The 26,845-nt window shown below is 43.3% G+C and overlaps 1 long non-coding RNA gene across 1 annotated transcript; it reads left to right on the top strand.

Moving 5' to 3' along the window:
• The first annotated feature begins 8,334 nt into the window (after nt 1–8,334).
• On the top strand, nt 8,335–13,826 carry LOC138649796 (uncharacterized). The gene is made up of 3 exons (XR_011315363.1): nt 8,335–8,370; nt 12,927–13,008; nt 13,725–13,826. It is a non-coding gene; the product is annotated as an uncharacterized lncRNA (long non-coding RNA).
• The last annotated feature ends 13,019 nt before the right edge of the window (nt 13,827–26,845 follow it).

Below are 26,845 nucleotides of genomic sequence, written 5' to 3'. Positions count from 1 at the left end.
TGTCAAATTCAAAGTAATTGTGGGTGAGGATGAATTTCATAAGTTTCACCACAGAATTTGCATCAGTCCCTGTGTTTTCCAGGAAGAATTTTCAGGCATTTATTCCATCCTGGTGTGGGATATTGGAGTACAAAGATTCCACATCCATGGTGGCCAGGATGGTTCCTTCTGGTAGAGGACCTATTGCCGATAGTTTATTCAATAGGTCAGTTGTGTCCCGAATGAAGCTAGGTGTATCCTTTACCTGGAGGTGCTAAGGGGAGCTGCACGGAAATTACAACCTTTACTGCAAAAAAGATGCCCACTTACAATCCATTTTTCCAGACCCCCCACGACTGTGTTTTAGGCAGCCCCCAAATCTAAGAAGCATCATTGTCAAGAGCCCCCTGTCCTCTCCAACAGCTGCAGATACCTTTCCTTGCAACCAGAAAAAAATGTAAAACCTGTCCATTTATAATGACCACGGACAAAAATAAGATTCCCAATTCACATCAGGAATACAAGATACCAGGTACTTTCAGCTGCGTCACTTCTAATGTGGTGTACCTAATTATTTGTACTAAATGTCCAACTGGGGGTCTGTATGTTGGGGAGACAGGGCAGAAACTGAGAACAAGGATGAACTCTTACCGCCATACAATAAGAGAAAAAAGAATGGATCTAAGTGTGAGACATTTCTGTCTCCCCGATCATAACATTATGGACATGAAATTACTTGTGTTAAAAGGTAACTTCAAATCTCAGAGAGACAGAAGAGTCTGGGAATATAAACTGATGATGACCTTTGACACTCTAGCTGCAGGAATGAATGTGTCACACGGATTTATGTCTATTTACATCAACTAAGGAACTTGCCCCTCAGACTATGAGGGGTCATCACAACAGAACCAGACCCCAATAAAACAATCCTTATCTAAGAACTGGCCCAATATTTATGGACATAACTGTTTATCACTCATGGTAATTCTGCTTCATGTCACCTGTCTTATCCATGGTTTTTCCCTTTTTTTTTACATACTATGTTGTGCATAAATATGTGATTCTTCAGAATTTGTTTTAGTCTTTGCCTGATGAAGAGACCTGCGTAGTCTCGAAAGCTTGCAATTTGTTACCATCTTTTCAGTTAGCCATTAAAAGGTATCAACCACTGAGGACTCTCAATTCTAAATAGTGTACTCTGGTTGGAATTCAACATTCAACTAACCCTAGAATGGAATGGCTGTCAGACATGTAAAGAAGCTGATGTTTATAAAACTGTGCAGTGGTCTCTTAATTTTTGCCAGAGCTGTATATAATAGCCAGTAGATGGCAGCAAAGCACAACAAGCACAGTAACCATAATATCTATATATGATAGAAAATGAAGACATTACAGAGGGCAAATGTTCCTGTGATGACTGAAAGCCCTTTCAGATGATTAGCTGGACAGCACAATGGTCTCTGGCTTGTGCAGAGTAATCAATGTTCACCTGCACATGAGCTGGTGCTCAGATTAACTGTGCCTATTAAAAAGCAAACGTATAAAAACAGAAAGGTGACAGTATTGAATTGAGCAACCTGATCACTGGTTTCATTTAAAGGGAACCTGACAGCAGGATTTTGTTAGTGAACTACAAACACTTTAAGGTTGGCGCCGTTATACTGATTAGAACGATACCTTGGGTGATCAAATTCGTCTTGTGGTTGTTGTTTTAATCTTTATTTGCAGTTTTCAATTAATGAGATTCTCGTGCTTTGGAGAGACCTGTGGGTGGGCCTGTGGGAGGGGCTGTTGGTGGGCCTGTGGGCGGGGCTTTATGTGGTACTCTGCTTACATATTTATATGTATGGCTCATGACGGGTCACTGATCCCTCAGTGACCTGCCCCCTACTTTAGATACTGCATATCATATCATGTGGTTTAAAAAAAAAAAACATTCATCAAAATGGCGCCGACGGCGCCTTATGCCACAAATCTTACTCCAGTTGCTGACGAGGTGGGCGAACACCACTTCATGCCTCGCTTGATACATTAAGAGGCTTGCACATTGTAATAAATCAAGCGCCTCACACTCCTCCGTGGGAAACCAATTCCCAGGTGATGGTGCCACTGCCCCTACGCACGTTTCGGCGTCGTGTCTTTTTTAATATCTTTATATTTTTACGCGTTATCAATAAAGTTTTTTCTACTTTTGTTCAAAATTTGCTTTTGTCTATATGTTTACATTTGGTGTCATGGCCTGTCACGACTCTGTTGTCGGGTGACCTGGGACCAGGGGCTCCTTCCCTGTCCCTAACGCTAGGGAATCTCTGTGAGCCCCCTTACCCTCGAGGCCCAATCGTGGTTGGGACCACAATCGTTACACCATTGAATACGACTCTCAGCCCTCCAGGTAATCAACTGATTGAAGGAGTCCCTGCACTTTAGCCATCGGCATGTAACCTTTATTATATACCAATTATTTCACTAATTACTGTACCTAGATTGAGGCTCAGTCCCATTCATTAGAATATTCAATGCAACCCTAGGCACAGCCACAACAAAAAGTAGAGCTGTGTGACTGGTACACAATGAAACGGAGGATGTTATCCCTCTTGATGGAGTGCTGTCACTCTTTCATTTTTTTTTTAAATCAGATAACTTTTTATTAACATTTTCCAAAATAATCATGTTACAGAAATGAAAATTCAGAACAAAACAGTTCCATTTACAGGCTCAGCATAGTTTGTAGCAAATAATTCATTAGTAACTCCTGGATTTTAGATGACTGGGTAAAAAATATTTAACCAATATGGGTGGAATCTCCAGGGTGGGGTACTGTCACGTCTTTGTGAGCCCATCTGGAGTGTTAGTTTTAGTCATTCTTTCATTTAGTTTATTAGTTGGAGTCCCGAGAGTCCAACTCCCAGTGATCTGGCATTGATGACCTATCATAAGGACAGGACATCTCTTTCGTGTACTGCGAGAACCTTTTTCCAATTGAAAACCATAAAACAGATACACGGGTCACTAATAATGAAGTTCTGGACAAGATAAATGAGTTAAGTCTACAAGGAACGTTCACATATTTTTGAAGATTTACGATGTGATTATTATATCATTTGTCACGTTTGTGTTCCCCGGCAGCAATGCACCGGTGAAAACCTCATAACTAATCTTCCATCATTGATCCCATATGAGGTACATTTCCTTGAAATAGATTTAACCCTATCAGCTATTCTTCTTAACTGTTCATGTGCTGCAATCTTCAACTGAAAAGTTTACCGAAGGCAGTCTAACGTATCTCGTGTGTTTAATCCGAGACTTTACTTATGAGGTGTGGGAGCAATAAAATAGTTATACATTATTCATGTATGTAATTCTAGATGCTGCAGCTCCTGCTTGGAAGATACCTGGGATCATATATCAAATGATTAATACAATACAATATTATTCTATTATGTATTATATGATCTGCAATATTCTAATGTAGTATTTTTAAATTCCCAAAGAAACGTTGCATGGCCTATAAGTCTCCTTACAACAAATGGGAGCTCTACACAAGCAGAAACATTCCTCCTTAGACATATTGTCAGAGGCCTCTCGCTCAGTTACCTAGTTCTCCTTTTTTGTATCTATGAGGGTTACCACTCCAAAACACGTCTACAAAAGGAGTGTCAATTTTTTTCTTTATCACAAATAATGTGAAAGGCTCATTAAAGGGTTAATATTGACGTATATAATTGCTACCCAATAGGTGGCACTAGATTTCCTGTCCTCTTCTCTGAAGAGGCTATTTGCATATTTAAATTCCCAGAGGAGCATTGAATGGCCTATAAGTCTCCGTACTCTGTCTTGGCACGCCTCACAAGGAAAAACTTTACCCCTTAAACGTTCAAAAAAAGGGCAACATGTCTATTTATATAATATGATGACTGCAGTATATTTAGGCTATGTGCACACTAGGGTTGAGCGACTTTTACTTTTATAGGATCGGGTCGGGTTTCACGAAACCCGACTTTCTCAAAAGTCGGGTCGAGTGAAATCGGCCGATCCTATAGAAAAGCCGGGGTCGGGGTCGGCCGAAACTGGAAACCCAATGCAGTGCAATGGGATACTATGGTTCCCAGGGTCTGAAGGAGCAGAAACTCTCCTTCAGGCCCTGGGATCCATATTTAAGTGTAAAATAAATAATTAAAATAAAAAATATTGCTATACTTACCCTCTGACGCGCCCTGGTACTAACCGGCAGCCTTCCTTCCTTAGAATCAGTGCGTGAAGGACCTTAGATGACGTCGCGGCTTGTGATTGGTCGCGCGACCGCCCATGTGACCGCTCACGCGACCAATCACAAGCCGCGACGTCACCGAAGGTCCTTCAAGCGCTGATTCTTAGGAAGGAAGGCTGCCGGAAAGAAGCAGGGCCTGTCCGAGGGTGAGTATATTCCTATTGCGACCATTCACAAGCCGCGATGTCATCTAAGGTTCTTCACGTGCTGATTCTAAGGAAGGAAAGCTGCCGGTTAGTACCAGGGCGCGTCAGAGGGTAAGTATAGCAATATTTTTTATTTTAATTCTTTATTTTACACTTAAATATGGATTCCGATACCGATTTCTGATATTGCAAACATATCGGAACTCGGTATCGGAATTCCGATACCAGATTCAGAAGATCGCTGACCTCATGGCTGACCCCACACAGGGGTCGGGTCGGGTTTCATGAAACCCGACTTTGCCAAAAGTCGGCGACTTCTGAAAATGGCCGACCCGTTTCGCTCAACCCTAGTGCACACGATGCGAATTTAATGTGGATCTGCAGCATTTTTTTCCACGCAGAAACGCTGCAGATCCGCAAAGTGATTTACAGTACAATGTAAATCAATAGCAAAAAAAAAAATGCTGTGCTAATGGTGTGGAAAATTCTTCACAGAATACGCTGCGGATCAAAAGAAGTAGCATGTCACTTCTTTTGTGCGGATCTGCAGCGTTTCTGCACCCTTCCATTATAGAAATCCGCAGCGGTAAAAAATGCATGAAATCCGCACAAAATCCGCATTAAATCCGCACTTGCGTTTTCTGCCAGGAGATGCAGATTTTGTGCAGAAAATTCTGCACCCCAATCTGCAACGTGTGCACATAGCCTAATAGGATAAACACTTTGATGAGAGTGCTCTTTAACAATCCATACCTAATATACACGCTTGCCTGCTTGTTGATGAACAATGTCTGATATGAATAGTTTGTGTCACAACTCGGTTGTCGGGTGACCCAGGAGCAGGGGCTCCTTCCCTGTCCCTAACGCTAGGGGGCACCCTAGCTTGCCCTATTCCATGGGTTACTTCTGAGGGAGAAGATGCCAGGGCCACGATTCTTGCCTTATCTTCTGTAACCGCCCTTTGTCTGTTCCCTTCCCCCATCCAGGGAAGACAGGAGCTGCCATGCACCACATTACACCAACCAGGCGAACAAGGCAACATGAACAAAGGTAAGGCTTCTTTCACACTTGCGTCATCTGGCGGCCGTCACAATGCGTCGGCGCAACGTACCGACGGACGTTGTGAAAATTCGGCACAACGTGGGCAGCAGATGCAGTTTTTCAACGCATCCGCTGCCCATTCTAAAGTCCCGAGGAGGAAGGGGCGGAGTTCCGGCTGCGCTTGCGTGGTAGAAAATGCAGGACACGACGTACGAAAAAACGTTCCCTTGAATGTTTTTTCATGATGGCGGTCCGCTAAAACACGACGCATCCAATGATACGTCGGCAATACAAGTCTATGGGAAAAAACACATCCTACGGACACATTTGCAGGATGTGTTTTTTTCCCAAAACGACGCATTGCAACGGAGGCCAAGCGACGTAAATGTGAAAGTAGCCTAACTGAAAATACCATACATACAAATATTCACTCACATAAAACAGGAATGCACCGGGGAGTGGAGGATGAGGAAAAACCAAAGTATGAGATAGGAAGGGAATTATCACACTTACAAAACCCAGGCAACAGTCACTGAAAAAGCCACAAAACTCCTTCTAACATAACTACCTCTGCTCCCAGCCATGCAGCATTAGCTAGCTCTGACAATGTGTTTCAGTTAGGACCCAGATTGTATAGGGGATAGGAGTGGCTAACTGAGCTCAGCTGAGGGCTTGGACTCCCAGAGCTCCAAACATGGCCGATTAACCCATGTACTACCAAAAGAAATTAACACCATTTAAAAACGAAGGTGAAGTGCTTCTTTTCAGCGCAGGAGTAGGAGCAATCAGACGCTGCTGTCTTCTGGCTCCTCTCTGTCGTGGTGACCCCGTGACAGTTTGTTTTTTTAAATTTTAGTAAAAGCCATTGAAACTCAAATGACTAAAACCCAAATGAACTCATTTAAGATACTGGAGTTAGGAAGAGAATTAATATGTGATGCTAGCATCCGTAAAAGCGATGAATCCAGTGTCAGATATAACCACCATTAAAGGGGTTGTCCAGTCTTTAGTTATAAGTCTGCAGTCATTCTGTGTGACTGCAGACTTTGGAATCCCTGAGTGTTCGGCAAGCATTTGCCAGTTTCTCAGCCGAGAATGGCGGTGATGTATGTGATATGCATACTCCCAGACAGAAGCCGTCTAGTGGGCATGTGTCTGGTGAGTGTGGCCATCCAGTGGACGCGACCATCTAGTGAGCGTGGCCTCTCTCAATACACTTGTATGGAGCAAGGTCGCGCCTACTAGATGGCTTCTGCATAGGAGAACGCATATAACATACATCACCGCCAGTCTCAGCTCAGAAACTGGCGAATCCTCACACAGTGCGTGTGGAGCGCCCCCAGACACAGGGCCACGGGGTACTCGATCCGGGGTTGTCACGGTGGCTAGACCCGGTCCGTGACCCTGCTAAGGGGCGTCCAATGAAAGGTGATGGTGCGTGGTGCAAGGTGCGAGAAATAACGAGGACACAGGGTTGTAGTCTCTTTACCTTTACTGAAGGCTTCGGGGTCCGCAATCCAGAGCACTGCTAACTGGGCTGGCTGAGTCCGGCCGGTCCGAAGGCACATCCAGAGTTCCCTTTGCAGGTGGGAATCAGTGTCTACCTTCTAGTGCCTGTGTGTTGTAGTCCTTCCCTGCTGAGCACCACGGGATCGTCCTCACAACTGTCGTATCTGTTCCTTCTCTCTCTCTCGCTACGTCCCCCAGATTATATGGCTAGGACGCACCTTTATGACAGGTAGGCCTGGAGTTATTCTGATGACACCCCTCTCCCACGATTGCCTCCTATGTCCGTTTAGGTGATTTAAGTCAGACAGCCAACCTGTAATCAATTGTCCTGCTGCTGTTTGAAGTAATGCGTGGAGTCTGTTACTTCCTCGGTGCTCCGGCCACCGGCTACGTGCCTCAGAAGGATGTTGCCAATCTCGGGGCACGACTCCTTCTGGTTCTATCTCCTTCGTACTTTGATCCCACTTCTCACTTCTCCACAATATCCTTCTCTTCGTGTCCTTCCTTGAGATACCGCCGCAAGGTAGTGCAGGTGCGGTCCCGTAACAATCTGTCCTTTCTGCTAGGCACCTGCCAGATTCCCGGTTCTGACAGGTCCTCCTTGGAGCTCTCCCAGGCTGCATTCTGTCCTACCTTCCTATCCAACCCCCAGTTTTACCAGTGTGAGGAGTGGCCTAGTACATAGTGCCTTTTGCTCCCCCTGGTGGCCGGAGTGTGAAGTGTAATGTGTGACTGTGATACCTGGTCAGGTGAACTCCTTTAGTGCAATCAGACATAACATCACTCCCCTTAGTGGCAGAGCGACATTACTGCAGGACTCTGGGGCACTGCACGTGCACTAGGGGGATTCTTAAGTCTGCAGTCAGACAGAGTAACACACAGAGTGACTGCAGACTTATCATTTTAGACTGGACAACCCCTTCAAAGATCTTGTTTGTTCAGTTTCCGGACTCTTTACACACCTCTGTGGAATCACAGAAGGACTATGAGAGGCGGTTATTTGGTTATTGTTATGTGTAGTTCTCTCATTTCCTTTCTCATTAATCCACATTTCAGCTATGGATTATTACATCCATCTATAACGAACCTATTTCTAAATATTGCTTCTGACAGTTATTTGAAATGACCATCATGTCAATATCATTAATCATCTCTGATACGTGTACTGGGGATTACACAATTTACCTGCGGATTAAGAATCTCTGCTTTGGTTTTCTGCAGCAGTCATTAATTATACTTTACGCTGTTTTTTAAAAAAAATGTTTTATTGAAACAGACATATTTACGGAAGTAATTAGCAGATAAAAGAGGACTGTGGCCGGTATGGCAGCTCCTTGCGATGCCCATGGGGTATATATATACCAGCTAATTCTGTATTTTAGTTGGGTAAGTATTTTCTATCTTACATCCAGACAAAACAACAAGCAGGTTTGTGAATTTGATATAACAATTACAAATGTCTGCATAATTTTACAGCGTGTAATTGGGTTTGTGGAACTAATGTGTATAGTATAGAGGTTCTTTGCTTAGTAATGCTGCCTTAATGGATATGGACGGCGAGGTGGGCATTTGTTTGCATGTATTTTGAACTAAAAAAATCATTTTTTTGGTTGGGTTTTGTTAAAAATTTTGCATTATTTACTTACTATAGCCTTTGTGTTACACCCTTTATCGCTGATGCATGTTCCCAAGCCCCAAGCATTATTAAACTGCACATACAGGGTTAATCTGCTGGCTAATAGCGTTATCATTCTGTCTGAGAGCACAGCTTTCAGTCATACGGTTGTCTTTCAGTCATACACGGAGCGGCTACAGTCATCACTGACAGCATTGTGCGTGGCGGCTGTAAACTCACTGGGCACAGATGTGCAGCAGAGGGGGCTGTCAATCAAAGTCCCGGGGGCGTGCTAACGGCCGCCAGTCATTGTGCATTGAGCGGTGACTGAAGACCCTCCGATTTGTCTCCGTTAGGGCAGGTGCAGACGAGCGTATTTGATGTCAGAGATCGATCTGACAAAACATCAGATTAGGCTACTTTCACACTAGCGTCGTACTCGGCCCGTCGCAGTGCGTCGGGCCGACGTACCGACGCTAGCAGTGAATGCGCCGCACAACGGGGGCAGCGGATGCATTTTTCCAGCGCATCCGCTGCCCCATTGTGAGGTGCGGGGAGGTGGGGGCGGACCGTCGGCAGCAAAAAATGTAACGTTTTTTGCTGCCGGCGGTCCGCCACAACATGGCGCAACCGTCGCATGACGGTTGCGACGTGTGTCAATGCATCACAGTGCGTCGCTAATATTAGTCTATGGGGGAAAAAAATTAGGCATTGCGACGTATAGAAAACGACGCTAGTGTGAAAGTAGCCTTACACTCGGACCAATGTTAATCTATGGGGCCGTGCACATGTCTGATTTTTTTCCTTGGACAAAGACTTACGAGGGAAAAAAAATCGCTGCATGATCCTATTTGGATCGCACTTATCCATGATTGCGTGGGAAACATCAGACTGCACTCGGATGACATCTGAGCGCAGTCCAATTTTTGCAACCACACAAAATGGAGAGGCTGGAGAAATGTTTTTCTCCATCTTTTCCTCATCTGAGAAAATTGGATCACACTATGCTGATGCTCTGATCAGAGAGTGATTACCATAACATCCCAATTCTCTCGAATGGTCGTCTGGACCTGCCCTTATTGAAAGCCGGCGACTCCTGGGAAGAATAAAGTTAATTTCTTCCTGGTAGCCGCACTTTAAGTTAGGCAGTCAGACAACATTGTGACACCATTAACCTGCAGATTAACCCCATATCTGCAGATTAATAGCGTTTGGGGACATTAGAGATTCCCCTGCACTACGAATCCATCAGTGCATCCAATCTGATAGAGAGTTTGCTAAATTATTTTAGCTTCTCTCAGATGATTTTTGATCACATGGACGTTCAGGTCCCTTTGATGTTTCATGGTCAAAATTAGCAGAGCAGCATAACAAAAAGACACATACGCCTGTATTCACACTATGCGGTCACCCTGTGTTTATTTTTGTTGTGATTGTGGCAAAAATGCAAATTGCGTAAATTTTCAAAATAATGAGAAAAAATATAATGTAATTTTACCATGATCATGTAAAAAATGTGAATTTAAAAAAAAAAAAAACTCATGGCAAAATTGCATAGTTTGAGAAAAAATAACTGCACTGCGACCACAACATGTGAATGGAGCCTAAAATGGTAACAAGCCCCATGGCAGAGCAAGCTCACTGATGTTTTCACAGATTGCAGCCATTGTGCATTGTGGATTTTTTGAAACAATCGTAGCAAATTTTTATTCGCTAAATATTCTACATGTTGACGATGTAAAAATAAGGAAATTTAAACATATCTATATTACAGATTTGTTAATGTTCCAGTGTCTGCAGGCTTATGACATCTATAATAATAATAATAATAATTTTTATTTATATAGCGCCAACATATTCCGCAGCGCTTTACAAATTATAGAGGGGACTTGTACAGACAATAGACATTACAGCATAACAGAAATGCAGTTCAAAACAGATATCAGGAGGAGTGAGGGCCCTGCTCGCAAGCTTACAAACTATGGGGAAAAGGGGAGACACGAGAGGGGGATGGTAACAATTGCTTTAGTTATTCGGACCAGCCATAGTGTAAGGCTCGGGTGTTCATGTAAAGCTGCATGAACCAGTTGCTTTACAGTACAGCTTCAGCCGCTTCTCACTTGTGGTCCTGCCAGGCAAGACCAGTATTCCTTGACTACAAAATTACTAAATAGTTTCATATATTATCCAAATAGTGCAAGGATGCTTTTCCACTCTCTTAGGACTCATGCAGATTTCCGTGGATCTCTGTTCAATCACAGACTGCAATGCATGGACTGGCCGCGGGTCTCCTAACCCAAGCATGACAGCTTCATAAATGTCTATGAGTTTACCACTCTTGGGTTGGGAGATCCACGGCCAGTCTGTGCATCACAGTACGTTATCTCTTGGGTTGGGAGACCCACGGCCAATCGGTGCATCGCGGTCCATGATCTCTTGGGTTGGGAGATGCTCAGCCAGTCCGTGCATCACGGTCCATGATCTCTTGGGTTGGGAGACCCAAAGCCAGTCTGTGCATCACGGTCCATGATCTCTTGGGTTGAGAGATTCTCGGTCAGTCCGTGCATTGCGGTCCTTGATCTCTTGTGTTGGGAGACTCGCAGCCAATCCGTGCATCACGGTACATGATCTCTTGGGTTGGGGAGACCTGCGGCCAGGGCATGCATCACTGTACATGATCTTTTGGGTTGAGAGACTCGCGGCCAGTCCGTGCATTGCGGTCCGTGATCTCTCGGGTTGGGAGACCTGCTGCCAGTTGGTGCATCACGGTACGTGATCTCTTGGGTTGGGAGACCCATGGCCAGTACGTACATCATGGTCCATGATCTCTTGGGTTGGGAGATGCTCGGCTAGTCAGTGCATTACGGTACATGGTCTCTTGGGTTGGGAGACCCACGGCCAGTCTGTGCATCACGGTCCATGATCTCTTGGGTTGAGAGATACTCGGCCAGTCCGTGCATTGCGGTCCTTGATCGCTTGGGTTGGGAGAACCACAGCCAATCTGTGCATCACGGTACATGATCTCTTGGGTTGGGAGACCTGCGGCCAGTCCATGCGTCACTGCACATGATCTCTTGGGTTGAGAGACTCGCAGCCAGTCCATGCATTGCAGTCCGTGATCTCTCAGATTGGGAGACCTGCTGCCAGTTGGTGCATCACGGTACGTGATCTCTTGGGTTGGGAGACCCATGGCCAATACGTGCATTGTGGTCCATGATCTTTTGGGTTGGGGGACCTACAGCCAGTCCTTGTATGACAGTACGTGATCTCTTGATTTGGGAGACCCGAGACCAGTCCGTGCATTGTGGTCCGTGATGTCTTGGGTTGGGAGACCCATGGCCAGTCTGTGCATTGTGGTCCGTGATCTCTTGGGTTGGGAGACCAGCTGCCAGTTGGTGCATCACGGTACGTGATCTCTTGGGTTGGGAGACCCATGGCCAGTACGTGCATCATGGTCCATGATCTCTTGGGTTGGGGGACCTGCGGTCAGTCCGTGCATGACGGTACGTGATCTCTTGATTTGGGAAACCCACGACCGGTCCATGCATTGTGGTCCGTGATGTCTTGGGTTGGGAGACCCGCGGCTAGTCCGTGCCTTTGTGTCCGTGATCTCTCGGGTTGGGAGACCTGCTGCCAGTCGGTGAATCACGGTATGTGATCTCTTGGGTTGGGAGACCTATGGCCAGTACGTGCATCACGGTCCATGATCTCTTGGGTTGGGGGACCTGCGGCCAGTCCGTGCATGACGGTATGTGATCTCTTGATTTGGGAAACACGCGACCAGTCCGTGCATTGTGGTCCGTGATGTCTTGGGTTGGGAGACCCATGGCCAGTCCGTGCATTGCGGTCCGTGACCGAACTGGAATCCACAGACATTTTCTTGAGCCTGTACACTTACAGGAGCAGAAGTGTAAGATGAAGCTCCATGGCCCCAATGCAAAATCCCCAAACATTGGTCTGCGCTCTGTGCCCATTATAATACTGGTTTCCTTTTATGTAGTGCAAATGTCATTGGACATTCTAAGCACTTGGGATTGGCTGTGTCTGCTTCTTCTGCATCCTCTTTAGCTTTACCCCTGTGTATGAGGATAAGTTCTACTGGAGGCACAGTAATTACATATATCTCCTGTACAACACTTTACAGATTAAATTGTAAAATAAGAAAAACAATAACAAGAAATGCAATGAAATGATGTTAAGTGTTGTATACATGACTGTTAATTAGTTGTTCGGCATCGCAGCCCTGCTCCACTAAAGTGAATAAGACTAAGCTTCCGTACCACAGCAGCCATATTTTAATTTTATTTTAATTCTCTACAGCCCCTTTAATCTTCACTTTCCACATACACACTAAATGGATATTTTACAGGCAGTGAGAAGATGCCACATTTACTATTCTCCTTGGTGGTGATGACAATCTTCTTTGAGTTCTCGTCTCCTTTTCCAGATGGGTAAGAAGTTCTCTGAATTCCAATTATACATATACGCATGCATCTTCTCAGGGTGATGAGTGTGCGGGACTGTTGTCCTATATTATCATTTATTGCCAAAAAAGTCCTCTGTGCAGGAAAATGTCCACTCCCGTAATTCATTGTTCATCGCCATGGTGCTCCTGAATTGATAGTGATATTGATCGGAGTCACAACAGGAAGAACTATTTTTGTGGGGTGCCCAAGATGAATTATTAGTGTTTGGGGGCAGTAGTAACTTTGCAGGGGACACAAAGGGTCTATTATTACTGTGTGGACACACAAAAGAGGGAAATATTTCTTTTGGGCTCAAAGGAGGATTGTGGGGACAATATTACTTTGTGGGACACAATAAGGGGGCAGTACTAATGTGTGGGGCGCTGAGAGGGGAACGATTAGTGTGTAGAGGGTCCTGAGGCACTGGATTTATCGGAATTCCCTTTTTCATCCCAATGAAGAGGGTGTGAAATTAGTTATGGGTGGGAGAAACAAACCCAAACAACTGTGCCTTAGGTGGCAAAGCCCCACACCATGATGGAGGCTTTGTTTAATCTTTGCTATGGTGCCCCATTTCTTCAATGTATATTATTGGAAGGTTCCCCTATACTTAATGAAATTGCCTTAATATAAAGGTAGTAGATATTTTCCACTACAGGATATAATGATATTCTATAACATATGGCTTGGTCCTGTTACAGGAGAGTCAGGAGACACGCAGACGGCCTTTTTACAAGCGAACTTAGCAAGATGAAGAATGATATAGCCATGAGGAGTTACCTGAAATCACTACTGGCTTCAAAGCCGAGGTATTTAAGAAGGTATATAAGTTATGAAGTGCAATTACTATGACTGACATCATATGGCTGTGTGTGAGATTGAGGTCATAACATCCGGGAAGAATTTTTCTATAGACGCAATCTGTCCTTCGCTAAAGCTGCATAGTCACCCAAACAATATGACCCAACAAAAGGCCTTGACTATGCTAATACCATGCATGCTCTGTTCAGCTCAGTCACGTCTGTGGGGTCCAATACTAGTCACTTAGGTCCGACACTGGTGCCAGAGACCGCCATCTTTTCCACCAGATTGGAGCTGTGCCCTACTCTGCCATTGTAGGTCTCCGAGAGATGACCCTCTAGCCTGCCCTGCCTTACACAGTATGCGGGTGTGCCATACTTCCCTAGATTGGGCCTTTATCAGACAAGGGTACCATTTCTTTAAAGCACCACTCCAGCGTTCTATTCTTATTGCAGCGCAGGAGTGGCGCTATTAATGTAAGGTCCTCGCAGTTATTCTTATACGACCTGTCGCCATCTTCATCTTTTATCTGCACAGCTCCTATCGGTCTCCAGAAATTTTTGACCTTCTGGATCACTCCTTAGGTCACTTTTCATTGCAAGTCTATGTGAATTTCATCCTGGCTCTCGTAGACTTGCACTGAAAGCTTGTGACCATTGCCTCTGACCTCCGGTAGGTCAGAAGTTGCGGTCACAAGATGGCATGGGGGTGGCGGTAAGAGATGAAGAAGGCGGTTGTTCAGTATAATACTATCTGCAGGGACCTTAAATTAGTGGCACCGCCCAAGTGCTGCCATAAAAAAATGCTGGAGTATATTTTTATGTTTAGCAACCAAAAAAAAGAATTCCGTGTGAAGCTGTACAAATCGTTTAAGGTTATGTTCACACCATTTTTTTTAAGTTTAAGGTATATAATAAAAAAAGTTTTATATGCATGCAAACAGTCCATCTGTTATTATAGGAATCAATTTAAAAAAAGAAAAGTGTGTACATTTAACGTATACATTTTTTACTGGATATACAGTAGCTGTTTCGAAAATGCAGTCAACAGCGCCATTTCAACAGCTATATCCTATTTTACACTTTTTACAATGGATTCTTATAGTTGGCGGACACCACTTGTATATGTAAAATAGCATTCTAGTAAAGTATTAATATTAATACAGATCAGAGCTGTATTTGTAATTACATATATAGTAAAAGTATTTAGAGAACCAAAAAAGTGTAAAGAATGACAATCATCGTTACATAGGTATCAAGGCAGTATGTGCACAATTGCAGTAAAAAGTGAAAATAGTATGCACGCATTGAGATTTTTGTATATTAAAGACACAGTGGTCATAGAGGCAGACATACAAACAGCAAATTACAGGTGTATGGCAAAAAAACCTCTTACCTATGATAATAGTGCAAACTGCAAAGTTACCAATGCGTGTTTCGCATATTTAGTGTTTTACTTCTTCAGGGGGTTTGGTATACTGAGGTAACCCACAAGCCCTTAAATATCTTTGATCACGTGATTGGTGTCCGAGGCAAACCAATGAGATCAGACCAAAGTGGCGCATGCAGACTTCGCCGTGCGTGCCAAACAACCAGCCCAGGGCCATCAAAGCAAGACTGTACATGACAGGGATCAGAGACGCATCACCATGGCTCCTGGACATGCTCGGACACCATAAAGATGCTGTGAAACAAGTGTAGGCACAGACCGGTGTAGCGTGCATGCGTACATCAAATCTCACTGTAAAAAAAACCAACACTATGGATGACCATAAAATACCAGACAAGGTAATACTGATCAAAAATGCATTTATTAATACATATAACAGTAAGAATAATAAATTAAAAAGTGCACACAACATAGAACATATTAAATATATACCAAAAATAAAATAAAACGAACAAATAGACCAATAGAAATTACAATATATGATTAGACCAAAATGGCCCACTGGACCCTTATAAGGTGCCTCCTACCAGACCAACAATTTGATTGTGGTTCTTCCATAATATGTATGAAAAATATATACATAAAAATATAAAAATAATGAAGGAACAGAAAAATTCCTATAATTGTGCTGAGATAAAGTGCAAGAAGTGTCATATTAGGAAAGAAAAAAACAAATAGTGGTCTCCATATAGGAGCAAAGTGCAATGTGACAAAAAACAGGTGAAAATACAAATTAGGCGTCTATACCTTGAAGGTCCGCTTGGTCTCTATGGTGTGCGCACCCCGACGCGCGTTTCAGAAATAATTTCCCTTTTCAGGTATATTGTTGGTCTGGTAGGAGGCACCTTATAAGGGTCCAGTGGGTCATTATGGTCTAATTATATATTGTAATTTCTATTGGTCTATTTGCTCGTTTTAGTTTATTTTTGGTATATATTTAATATGGTCTCTGTTGTGTGCACACTTTAATTTATTATCCCTACTGTTATATGTGTTAATAAAGGCATTTTTTTATCAGTATTACCTTGTCTGGCATTTTATGGTCATCCATAGTGTTGTTTTTTTTACATTTTATGATTATTTACTCGTTTTTTAGTACACCGAGGGTTTTATATTTTACTATTATCACATTTCCTTTTTACTGTTTAATATTTGTTGTTATCCCGTAGGTGTTACTATTGTGGTTCTAATCAAATCTCACTGGTATAAATGAAGTACAGTATATATATATCTATAAAAGGAAATTTGGAAACAAAGGCTGCAAGACAAATAAAGTGTCAATCTACAGTACATGCAAATAAAGTGGATAAGTGCCTCATATTGAAAAAATATTTGCATCGCAAAGGAATTTCATGAAAAATCAATAATAAATATAGATAAAATATACAGATATTGCACGTAATGAAGGCAATAAAAACCAAATAAATAATTAGATTAAATAATTAATTAATTATAATTATATAATAATTGTGAAACAATATAATTAAATAATACATTTAATTATTATTGAACAATAAATAATTGTATTAATTAGGAATTGCTACATGTGTAAAGGTCACTTTTCCCTTTTAATGTGCAGGTTTCCCTCTTCTTTTGTACAGATGATATCCTGCAAATGAAGATGAGAGCAATTTGATTCCGCAATAGTTAATTTCCCCCTTAATAATATTTATTTATCTGATAAATGAAGTTATACTAATATTCGAAGAACAGTATTTAACAGGAATCAATAAATCAATAAGGAATAGAATTCCTTAAAAGGGTAGTTAGAAACCAAAGTTAATTTAGTCCTAAATTTCTATCTATTTAATGTAATAATTAATAATTCCCTACCACTCCCTCTCTGCTCCATCTTCATTGCTTTTTTAAATGTTTTTGATGACATTTCATTTGAGAATCCCGTCCATGTTGGGATACTCAAACAGGACTTCATGATGGGGAAGGGATTGTGGTCGTGGCCACAGCCTCTGCCCCCTCCTTGAAGCGAAACGTCATCAGTGATGCCAGTTTCTGGGGCTGAGCTCTTCTCTCCCCCTCTGTTTGCCGTGTTCTCTCCTTTCAATCCACACTGACAGTGCACTCTCTTACCGATGCGTCACTTCTCATTAGAGGCGACGAGAGAGTGCTGTCGCTACACATTCAAAGGAAATATAGCACTGTTAGCATGCGGTTCACACTGATCATGCGTTGGAATTGACCCATGCTCAGTAGAGCATGGGCTAGACCTGTCCCTCAAACAAGCATCACTGAAGATGCTTCGATCAGGGTGGGGAGAGCAGCTGGTAGGCAGAGATGTCATGGCTAATATCACTTGGAGGCACAGAGGCTGTCCAGCCAGGGATCCTTGTGTGGCTGGAACCTGTGATACCATCCAGTTAGATAGGATGGGTATGTGCTGTCCAGGTCCCATCAATTCCTTGCTTTGGCACATGGGGCATTACCACACCCTATTTAAACTCCCAGCATAATGCTAGCAGTTACCAGTTATCACGCTTGGATTAATTCCTGTTCACTGGCACTTTTCCCAATTGTGTTTATCCTGATTTGTACCTGGCTTGTCCTTGACTGTGTCCTTGTCTGTAAACCCTCCTGACTTTGACCCCGGTTCATCCAACTTCGCCGTTTTCAGATATTTGATCCCAGCAATTCCTCAGACTACGATTTTGCTTTCTGTATCGGTCCCTTATTTTGTCTCTCCTGTATTGGCTAGCTTAGTTCTGACTTTCTTTGCCTCCGTTTCGCTCCTCTGGCCAGTAGCTACTCTGTGCATGCAACCCAGGAGGCCCTATTATAAGTCCAGATCCCTGTATTGGAGATAAAGGGTGAAGGCTGAGGGATCTGCCTGATGGAGTGGATAGCACAAAGTCTGTTGAGGTAGCTGAGCTTCTGACATCTGAGAGGCTTTCCAATTTCAGAAAAAACACAGTTTAACAAATCGTCTAGAATGGTGAGAAGATTCAAGGCGCTTCCTTAAGCTTTTACCAAAGCTTGGCTTGATTGATAGGTCTGTCCTTTGAGTATCTCTGATTTTCTGTCTTTGGGTTCTAGTGATCAAGCAGTGAATTTTCTAGATGACTCTGAAGACAATGAGACTAGACCTGAGAAAGCCTGCATCAACTGGATGTACCAGAACTTTCCAAGGGAAAGGTAACCATGACATTAATCAGGATTTGCATAATTGCAGGTGAAAATAAATGAAATAATTATAGTGAGCTTTATTTGCAAATATCATAGAAGGACACAAGCATGTAATGTATAAAAAAGTAAATTATAGCAGAAAAGGAGAAACAGAGGTGAAAATAGATGTAGCTAGAACAAATAAGCAATTGCTGGAAATGTAAGAAGTTATTCAGAAACCAAAGGTAAGTATGACCGAGTAATTAAAGGCGTGACCTGAAAAAAGAGTGACAGTTCCCCTCCATAGTTTCAACCTTGACATTGTCTCCAAGGCCAAGTTTATCCTTGACATTGTCTCCAAGGCCAAGTTTATCCTTGACATTGTCTCCAAGGCCAAGTTTATCCTTGACATTGTCTCCAAGGCCAAGTTTATCCTTGACATTGTCTCCAAGGTCAAGTTTATATTTTTGGGCGATGTTACTTATAGAACGCTGAAGTAAACACTGAAGCAGCAAACTTTGTCTCAAAACTTTTGGACACAACTGTATAGTCAGTGTCAATTTATCTGACTACTTCTAAGCTGATGTCCGGCACAAGTAGGTGGTCATTACACACGAGAAAACTGCAAAAAGCTTGCTCAGAAGATGTCTATTCCTCCTGACTCCACCATAAACATGCATGCTCAGTCTAATTGAGTTTATGCATTTTCCATTGGGATGGGAATAAACCGCTACCCGACCCTTCTAGCAGCAATTTTTCTCTGTTGGCACCAAAATCACTTGATTGATGTTTTTACACTTGTGGCACGCTTTCTTTTATGTCACTGCACACCATTTTTAAATAACACTGCACCTTTTTCTTCGTTTCAGTTATTTTGACAACGACTCCGAAGAAGCTGCTGAGGAAAGCTGCAAACTGATTTGCCAAACCAATCTCCGATTAATTGGTCAACACTATGTTGATCAGAGTCTTAAAGAATATATTTTGCAGGGAAAGCCATGAGCCTGGGGAAAAGTTATGACTGCGCAACGCTGCTTAATTTATTCATTAATGTACATTGCAGGATAATAATTTGCTTTTACAAGCTTTATAGAAGATCTAGAAGAATTAATGCAAACTTTTTCATTCCTACTTGTTATCAGTAGAATATTATTTATATTATCAGATAATAATAAATGTCATTAATTGGAACTGGTTCAAAGAACAAATTCATTATTTTACTTGTTAAACATCATATTGTGTACAGCGAAGAAACACAGTATCAATGCCATTAGCATTCTTTAGTATGCTTGATCATGTGTGTAGTAGACATGTTTTCTAGATATATCTTCTGCCATGTACTTATTTCCCAACATTATTAGGAAGTACTCCTCCTCCCATCAAAGTTTTTATCCTCTTAATATATATTGCCGTCATCATATTATATAGCACTGTGTACTTGCAATTGCTCATTTCGCCTTTCTCCCCAGCTAATTGTCCTCTTTTCCATTAGATCTATGACATTATGTGATTAAAAACTGACTAGGTGAATCCTTTTAAGCCCTATGTAGAAACAGGAGGTCACTTTTCCCTGCATGAGTCATCACTGCAGATGTCCCTGGTGTGGTGGTGGAAGTGGGGGGAGAGAGGGAGCAACTGGGTCAGGAGTTGACGAGGGGAATGACTCATGCAGGGAATAGAGACTTCCTCTTTCTACAGCAGAGAAAAGAGAATAATTAGCTGGGTAGAAATGCAAAACGAGCAATTGTAAGTACACAGTATTGTATAATATGATGACTGCGATATATATTAAGAGGATAAAAACTTGGATGGGAGGAGGAGTGCTTCTTTAAAGGAGATGTCTCATCTCAATAATATCTTTTCGTTGGCCCTATTAGAGCACATAGACTGCATAGGATTGGGGGGTTGATGTTCAGGAACTCCCTTTAGGTGGCAGAGTATGTAACTATTGGCTCTTATTGTGGTTGTTCCAGTCCATGTGGCCATTCATTTTCCTGAATCTTCTTTAAGGCAATAACATTTCATAAAATCTAGCAAAAACATCAATATTCCATTTCGTGATGAGACGATGGCTTTGGCTTTACTAAAGAACTGGTATATCTAAGCACAGGTAGTTAAATAGTATGGTTGAAAAAGTGAACGAGTCCATCCAGTGGTTAATCTCAAAACTTATGGGCCCCAATGCAAAAGATCCAACGAGGTCCACAATTATTTAGTAGTATTGGTCTTTTCATATAGGCTAGAGGGACTTTTCGGACCCCCTATTCTCCAGGGCCTGGGTGTAATTTGAACTCCTGCACCTATTGTAGCTACGTTCCTGAGACCATGGCATATGGATATGGACGAAAGGGGGTCGGATATTAGTTTCCACTTATTGTTTTGAAGATCACCAGATAACTACATTCGCCCGCATGAAAAAGCTACTTATATGTTATAATTTCCAGCAAAATATAAATGCTAAGTAAGTGAAATATAAATAAAAAATAAAAAAAATACAATTTAAACCAGACATTAATTTTTAAATGATCTTAACATTACATTGAAGACATCATATCCTATCCATGTAATGATGTTCTCCTGAAGCAATTGCAAGTCTACCTGGGACTTTACTCTGCTAATTTATACTATGCTGATTAAATTAATTTCTAATAAAATTTTCCAATGGTTAAAAATTATGCTTATCTTTTCATGAATATCCCTAATTAGAAAAACAGTCCTTTAAACCTTTGTATGAATATGGAAAATACATTCAAATCATAACCTCTCCTCGCCGCGACCAGCTTCTTAGGACTTACGCGTTTTGAACTTTGCTTTAGCTTTTGCCTTGACCAAAAATTCTTTGGATAAGGCTCTGGCAAAATATTATTTGCAAAATATGTCTACAGGGGCACAAACAGGATTTTTGTTGTAGTAATGCATTTATTTATTATTTCATTTTACAATCATGCAATACATTGTTTTTCCTGATTGTACTTGCATCAAATTGAAACACATCTGTAAATTACAGTTCATGTCTGATAATGTTTTAGTAATTCTTTCAGGTTTATGTACATACCATGTTTCTCCAAAAATAACACAGCGTCTAATATTATTTTTTGCTCTGAAAGCTGGAATAGGGCTTATTTTCGGGGGATGCGTTATTGTTTTTTTTCCATGAACAACAAACCACATTTATTCTTTAACAAAAAATCAACATCTATTCAAATGTAATTATGTCATTACACACACATTGCACATACACCTGTATATACAAATCCACACAGCACATTCATACACATGTACACACACACACACACACTGTGTTAGGGTTGGCGGATTGCGCTAAATAAATTTAATAGAGAAGTGCAATCGCAACCCAGGGTCCACCGTGCAGAGATGTTAAACTGCAGCTAGAGTGAACAATGATGGAACACGCAGCGATCGATTGCTTGCTCATACTGAGTTAAACGCCACTCAGTGAACAGCACATGAAATGAACACACAAACAAAACAGATGCTCTGCTACTGAGCTGTGTCACTCGCACACAGTAATGGAATAGATGCTCTGCAATAGAGCTGTGTCATTCGCATACAGTAACGGAAAAGGTATGATGCTAAATACGATCCCTGTTAACCTCACAGGGGAACAAAGCCCGCTCACAGGGTTAAAAGCAAACAGTGGTCACACAGTCAGCAAAAGCACTCAACCAACTCCTCTCTGGCTAAACACCAGCCCTGAATTCATTTCGACAAACTCTTCTCTGGAGAACCGAAATTCTAACGGCTTACTGCCGACCCTGAGCACATGCTGATAAAGACCACAATGATGCACTATCCCAAACACACATGTAATGAGATTTATACTAGCACACCTGCGTGCGCCTCTGAGAGCCTTTTATACACTAGACTCATATCTAGACGGACAGGACCTTGTCAGCGGACCAATCCGAAGCTGTGACATCACCAGAGCAGCTGACATCCGTCCACTAATGAGAAGACGCCACCTCACGTGCATGCTCAGTAAGGTGATTTCTGACTTAGACTCTAGAGCATCAGGTCGCCTCTGTTTATGGCTGACTGCTATAGACTTGGCTGGAGAGTCAGTAGGAACCAAGAAAACACCAAGCAAGATGCTGGGACTGACATCTATACTCAGCAGTGGCTGAACCCGAATGGGAGACCAAAGAGGTAGATAAGGCTTGGGATTTATCCTGTGCAGCGGGAGAATTCTGATGCCTAACACAAAGCACATACATATGTAACATCCCAGGGGACCAGTTGTTACAATGATGTTCGTTCCCTTCGGGGAGGGTGATATCACGCTTGGAGGCAAGGAGGATTCTCTTTACCAGGTAAGTACACACATGCACCACATTCTGAATCCAGGCCAGAAGGGGGAGCTCTGAACCCGGATTCAGGGGAGCATCCCCCAGCTATATGTTATCTGGCCTGGAGGAGGAGTTAGGCAGTTGTTGAGAGACCCTGAACAGAGAAGGAAGTCTGAGAGAGCAGACAGCGGAGCCGTGCAGCCAGGATTGAGCTGCGGCTCCAGAGAAGAGGAGAACCTGAAAGGTTGTTGCATGCAGTGGAGCACTGAGGAAAGGAGCGCAGGAGTGGAACAGGGCTCAGAGGGGAACTGTGACCAGGCACCCTCAGAGCCAGAGCACAGAAACCAGGTACTGGGAGCCTGAGGCTTTTGTGGGACTCTAAGACACAAAACAGAACTGGAAGGCACTAGACTACATGTTAACCTCCCGCACCGAGCCTGAGGTACAGCAGTACGCTAAAAGCCCGGTGATGGTAGAGACCCAAAAAAGGCTCAAACTGCCTACCGTGCAGGCAACTGTCCCAGGACAGGGGAGAGAAGATACCTTGCCAGCAAGCTACAAGCAGCAGGGACCTCACCATTTTAGCGCAAGTAGAAAAGGCTTACAAACCTCACCTGGGAGAGGGATCATCTTTGCCTCCAAGCTGGCCGGACCACATCACCACCTGTGCCTGGTACCCAGGACTGTGGCCTGCTAATGACAGTAAACCAGGTAAAGACTTTACAACTTGTGTCCTCCACTTATTCGTCGGCATACACCATCTTTGTCACACACCTTGGGAGCCCTGGGACCCCACTTCACCTGTGGGAAGCGTCACCATCATTGCTGCAACAACATCTGTGTCGCACCATGGGCTAGGGGTACTCGGTACCGGGTCCTGCGGTTCACAGGGGGATGTCACAGTGGCTGCGACCGGGTCCGTGGCCCAGGGCGCCCATGTAAAAGGGAAAAGGTCTTTAAAGAGATAGAGTTTGTGTTCGTGATGCCACCTGTGGTATTCGGTCAGTGGGGACTGATGCTGCTTTAAGGTGCCCACTGGAGTGATGTTATGGCAGCTAGATGGTATAACTTCCCACAGGTGAAGTATATCCCCAGGGCTCCCGGTGTGTAGATGGTGGTATGGTGAGAGGTGCAGATAAGAACGAGGACACAAGGTTGTAGTCTCTTTATGTGAACAAAGGTCAAGCTGTGAAAAAGATCATATTAGATCGAAACGCGTTGCTTGTTTTTCTGTATCCACTGTAACTACATCCACTTTGCACAAGGACTTTGCAGTTTTAATGGAAAATAAAGAATTGGAAATTTTAAAAGGAGCTGGAACTACTAACTTTGTTCACATATTGGATTGAAGACACGTTGGGTCAGGACGGGTTCCGTACACCTGTGAAGCGAATCGGTGAGCTGGCTGAGGCTTCGCCTCATATCTATTTATTCACTTTATATTGTAGTCTCTTTACCTTGGTTTACTGAAGGCTTCAGCATCCACAGTCCAGAGCACCAGATTACAGGGCAGTCAGAAAATTCCGGGCAGTGCAGAGACAAGCAAGTTCCCCTGGGTAAGTCAGGTGGGAGCCTACCACTCTGCGCTTTCTGTCTCTATGTCCCTGCTGCCACTAACTGTCTCAACAAGGTCTTTAATCGTTCTGCTGTTCTAGGACAGGTACATGTATGGCAGGCAGCTCGGGCCGTGTGAACTGGGGTCTGTTCTCGGTGACTCCAGGCTCCTAGGTGCTGCTGTGCCACAGGTAATTATGGGCAAAGTCCTTGTAGAACAATACCCTCCGGTTCTGCTCTATGTTTTATAATCCACAAAAGCCTCGGTCTCCCGATGCCCGGATTCCTGCGCTGATACTCTTCAGAGGCCTGCTCATGGCCTCCTGGAGCTCTCTCTTTCCTCTGTGCTCCACTTCTGTCTGTCCTCGCACACAGACTCCTTCTACAAACTGAGCTCTCTCTGCCTCCAAACCAGGATCTTTATTGAGGGAAGCTGCCCTAAAACAGGGCTTGGAGCTCCCCCTCCTGGCCTGGAAGTGGAAGGTGTTGTGTGAGTGTAAACCTACCAAAGGAAACCTCACTTGTCTCCAGACATAGCACTATCCTACCAGTGAGGAAGACAGCACTACAGTGGTACCCGAACTCCTGGGGTGCCACACATCCCCCAGAGGACCCATTTAAAGCAGCATTGGTCCCTACTGACCGAGAACCACAGGTGGCGTCTCGAACAATAGACTTTATACCATATTCCCTCTAAAGACCTTTCCCCTTTAATTGGGCACCCAGGGCCACGGACCGGGTCACAGCCACTGTGACATCCCCTTTAAGACCGGACCAGGTACCAAGTACCCCACGGCCCAGGCGGGGTGTTCCACATACACATGTATTCATACACGTACTATATATACACACACACTGCAATTACATACACATGTACAGTGGGGCAAAAAAGTATTTAGTCAGTCAGCAATAGTGCAAGTTCCACCACTTAAAAAGATGAGAGGCGTCTGTAATTTACATCATAGGTAGATCTCAACTATGGGAGACAAACTGAGAAAAAAAAATCCAGAAAATCACATTGTCTGTTTTTTTAACATTTTATTTGCATATTATGGTGGAAAATAAGTATTTGGTCAGAAACAAAATTTCATCTCAATACTTTGTAATATATCCTTTGTTGGCAATGACAGAGGTCAAACGTTTTCTGTAAGTCTTCACAAGGTTGCCACACACTGTTGTTGGTATGTTGGCCCATTCCTCCATGCAGATCTCCTCTAGAGCAGTGATGTTTTTGGCTTTTCGCTTGGCAACACGGACTTTCAACTCCCTCCAAAGGTTTTCTATAGGGTTGAGATCTGGAGACTGGCTAGGCCACTCCAGGACCTTGAAATGCTTCTTACGAAGCCACTCCTTCGTTGCCCTGGCGGTGTGCTTTGGATCATTGTCATGTTGAAAGACCCAGCCACATTTCATCTTCAATGCCCTTGCTGATGGAAGGAGGTTTGCACTCAAAATCTCACGATACATGGCCCCATTCATTCTTTCATGTACCCGGATCAGTCGTCCTGGCCCCTTTGCAGAGAAACAGCCCCAAAGCATGATGTTTCCACCACCATGCTTTACAGTAGGTATGGTGTTTGATGGATGCAACTCAGTATTCTTTTTCCTCCAAACACGACAAGTTGTGTTTCTACCAAACAGTTCCAGTTTGGTTTCATCAGACCATAGGACATTCTCCCAAAACTCCTCTGGATCATCCAAATGCTCTCTAGCAAACTTCAGACGGGCCCGGACATGTACTGGCTTAAGCAGTGGGACACGTCTGGCACTGCAGGATCTGAGTCCATGGTGGCGTAGTGTGTTACTTATGGTAGGCCTTGTTACATTGGTCCCAGCTCTCTGCAGTTCATTCACTAGGTCCCCCCGCGTGGTTCTGGGATTTTTGCTCACCGTTCTTGTGATCATTCTGACCCCACGGGGAGGGATTTTGCGTGGAGCCCCAGATCGAGGGAGATTATCAGTGGTCTTGTATGTCTTCCATTTTCTAATTATTGCTCCCACTGTTGATTTCTTCACTCCAAGCTGGTTGGCTATTGCAGATTTAGTCTTCCCAGCCTGGTGCAGGGCTACAATTTTGTTTCTGGTGTCCTTTGACAGCTCTTTGGTCTTCACCATAGTGGAGTTTGGAGTCAGACTGTTTGAGGGTGTGCACAGGTGTCTTTTTATACTGATAACAAGTTTAAACAGGTGCCATTACTACAGGTAATGAGTGGAGGAAAGAGGAGACTCTTAAAGAAGAATTTACAGGTCTGTGACATCCAGAAATCTTGATTGTTTGTTTCTGACCAAATACTTATTTTCCACCATAATATGCAAAAAAATTATAAAAAAACAGACAATGTGATTTTCTGGATTTTTTTTCTCAGTTTGTCTCCCATAGTTGAGGTCTACCTATGATGTAAATTACAGACGCCTCTCATCTTTTTAAGTGGTGGAACTTGCACTATTGCTGACTGACTAAATACTTTTTTGCCCCACTGTATATACACCTACACACACACACTACACATATATCTACACACAGTGCACATACCAGCCTGTCTCCTCTTCATTTCCTCTAGACTCCCACAGGTAAATGACCTTTTTTGACATAA

The sequence above is a fragment of the Ranitomeya imitator genome, chromosome 9, assembly GCF_032444005.1.
Source record: "Ranitomeya imitator isolate aRanImi1 chromosome 9, aRanImi1.pri, whole genome shotgun sequence".
NCBI classification, from domain to species: Eukaryota; Metazoa; Chordata; class Amphibia; order Anura; family Dendrobatidae; genus Ranitomeya; species Ranitomeya imitator.
Note: the sequence above shows the minus strand (reverse complement) of the source record. Positions and strands in the feature narration are given on the sequence as shown.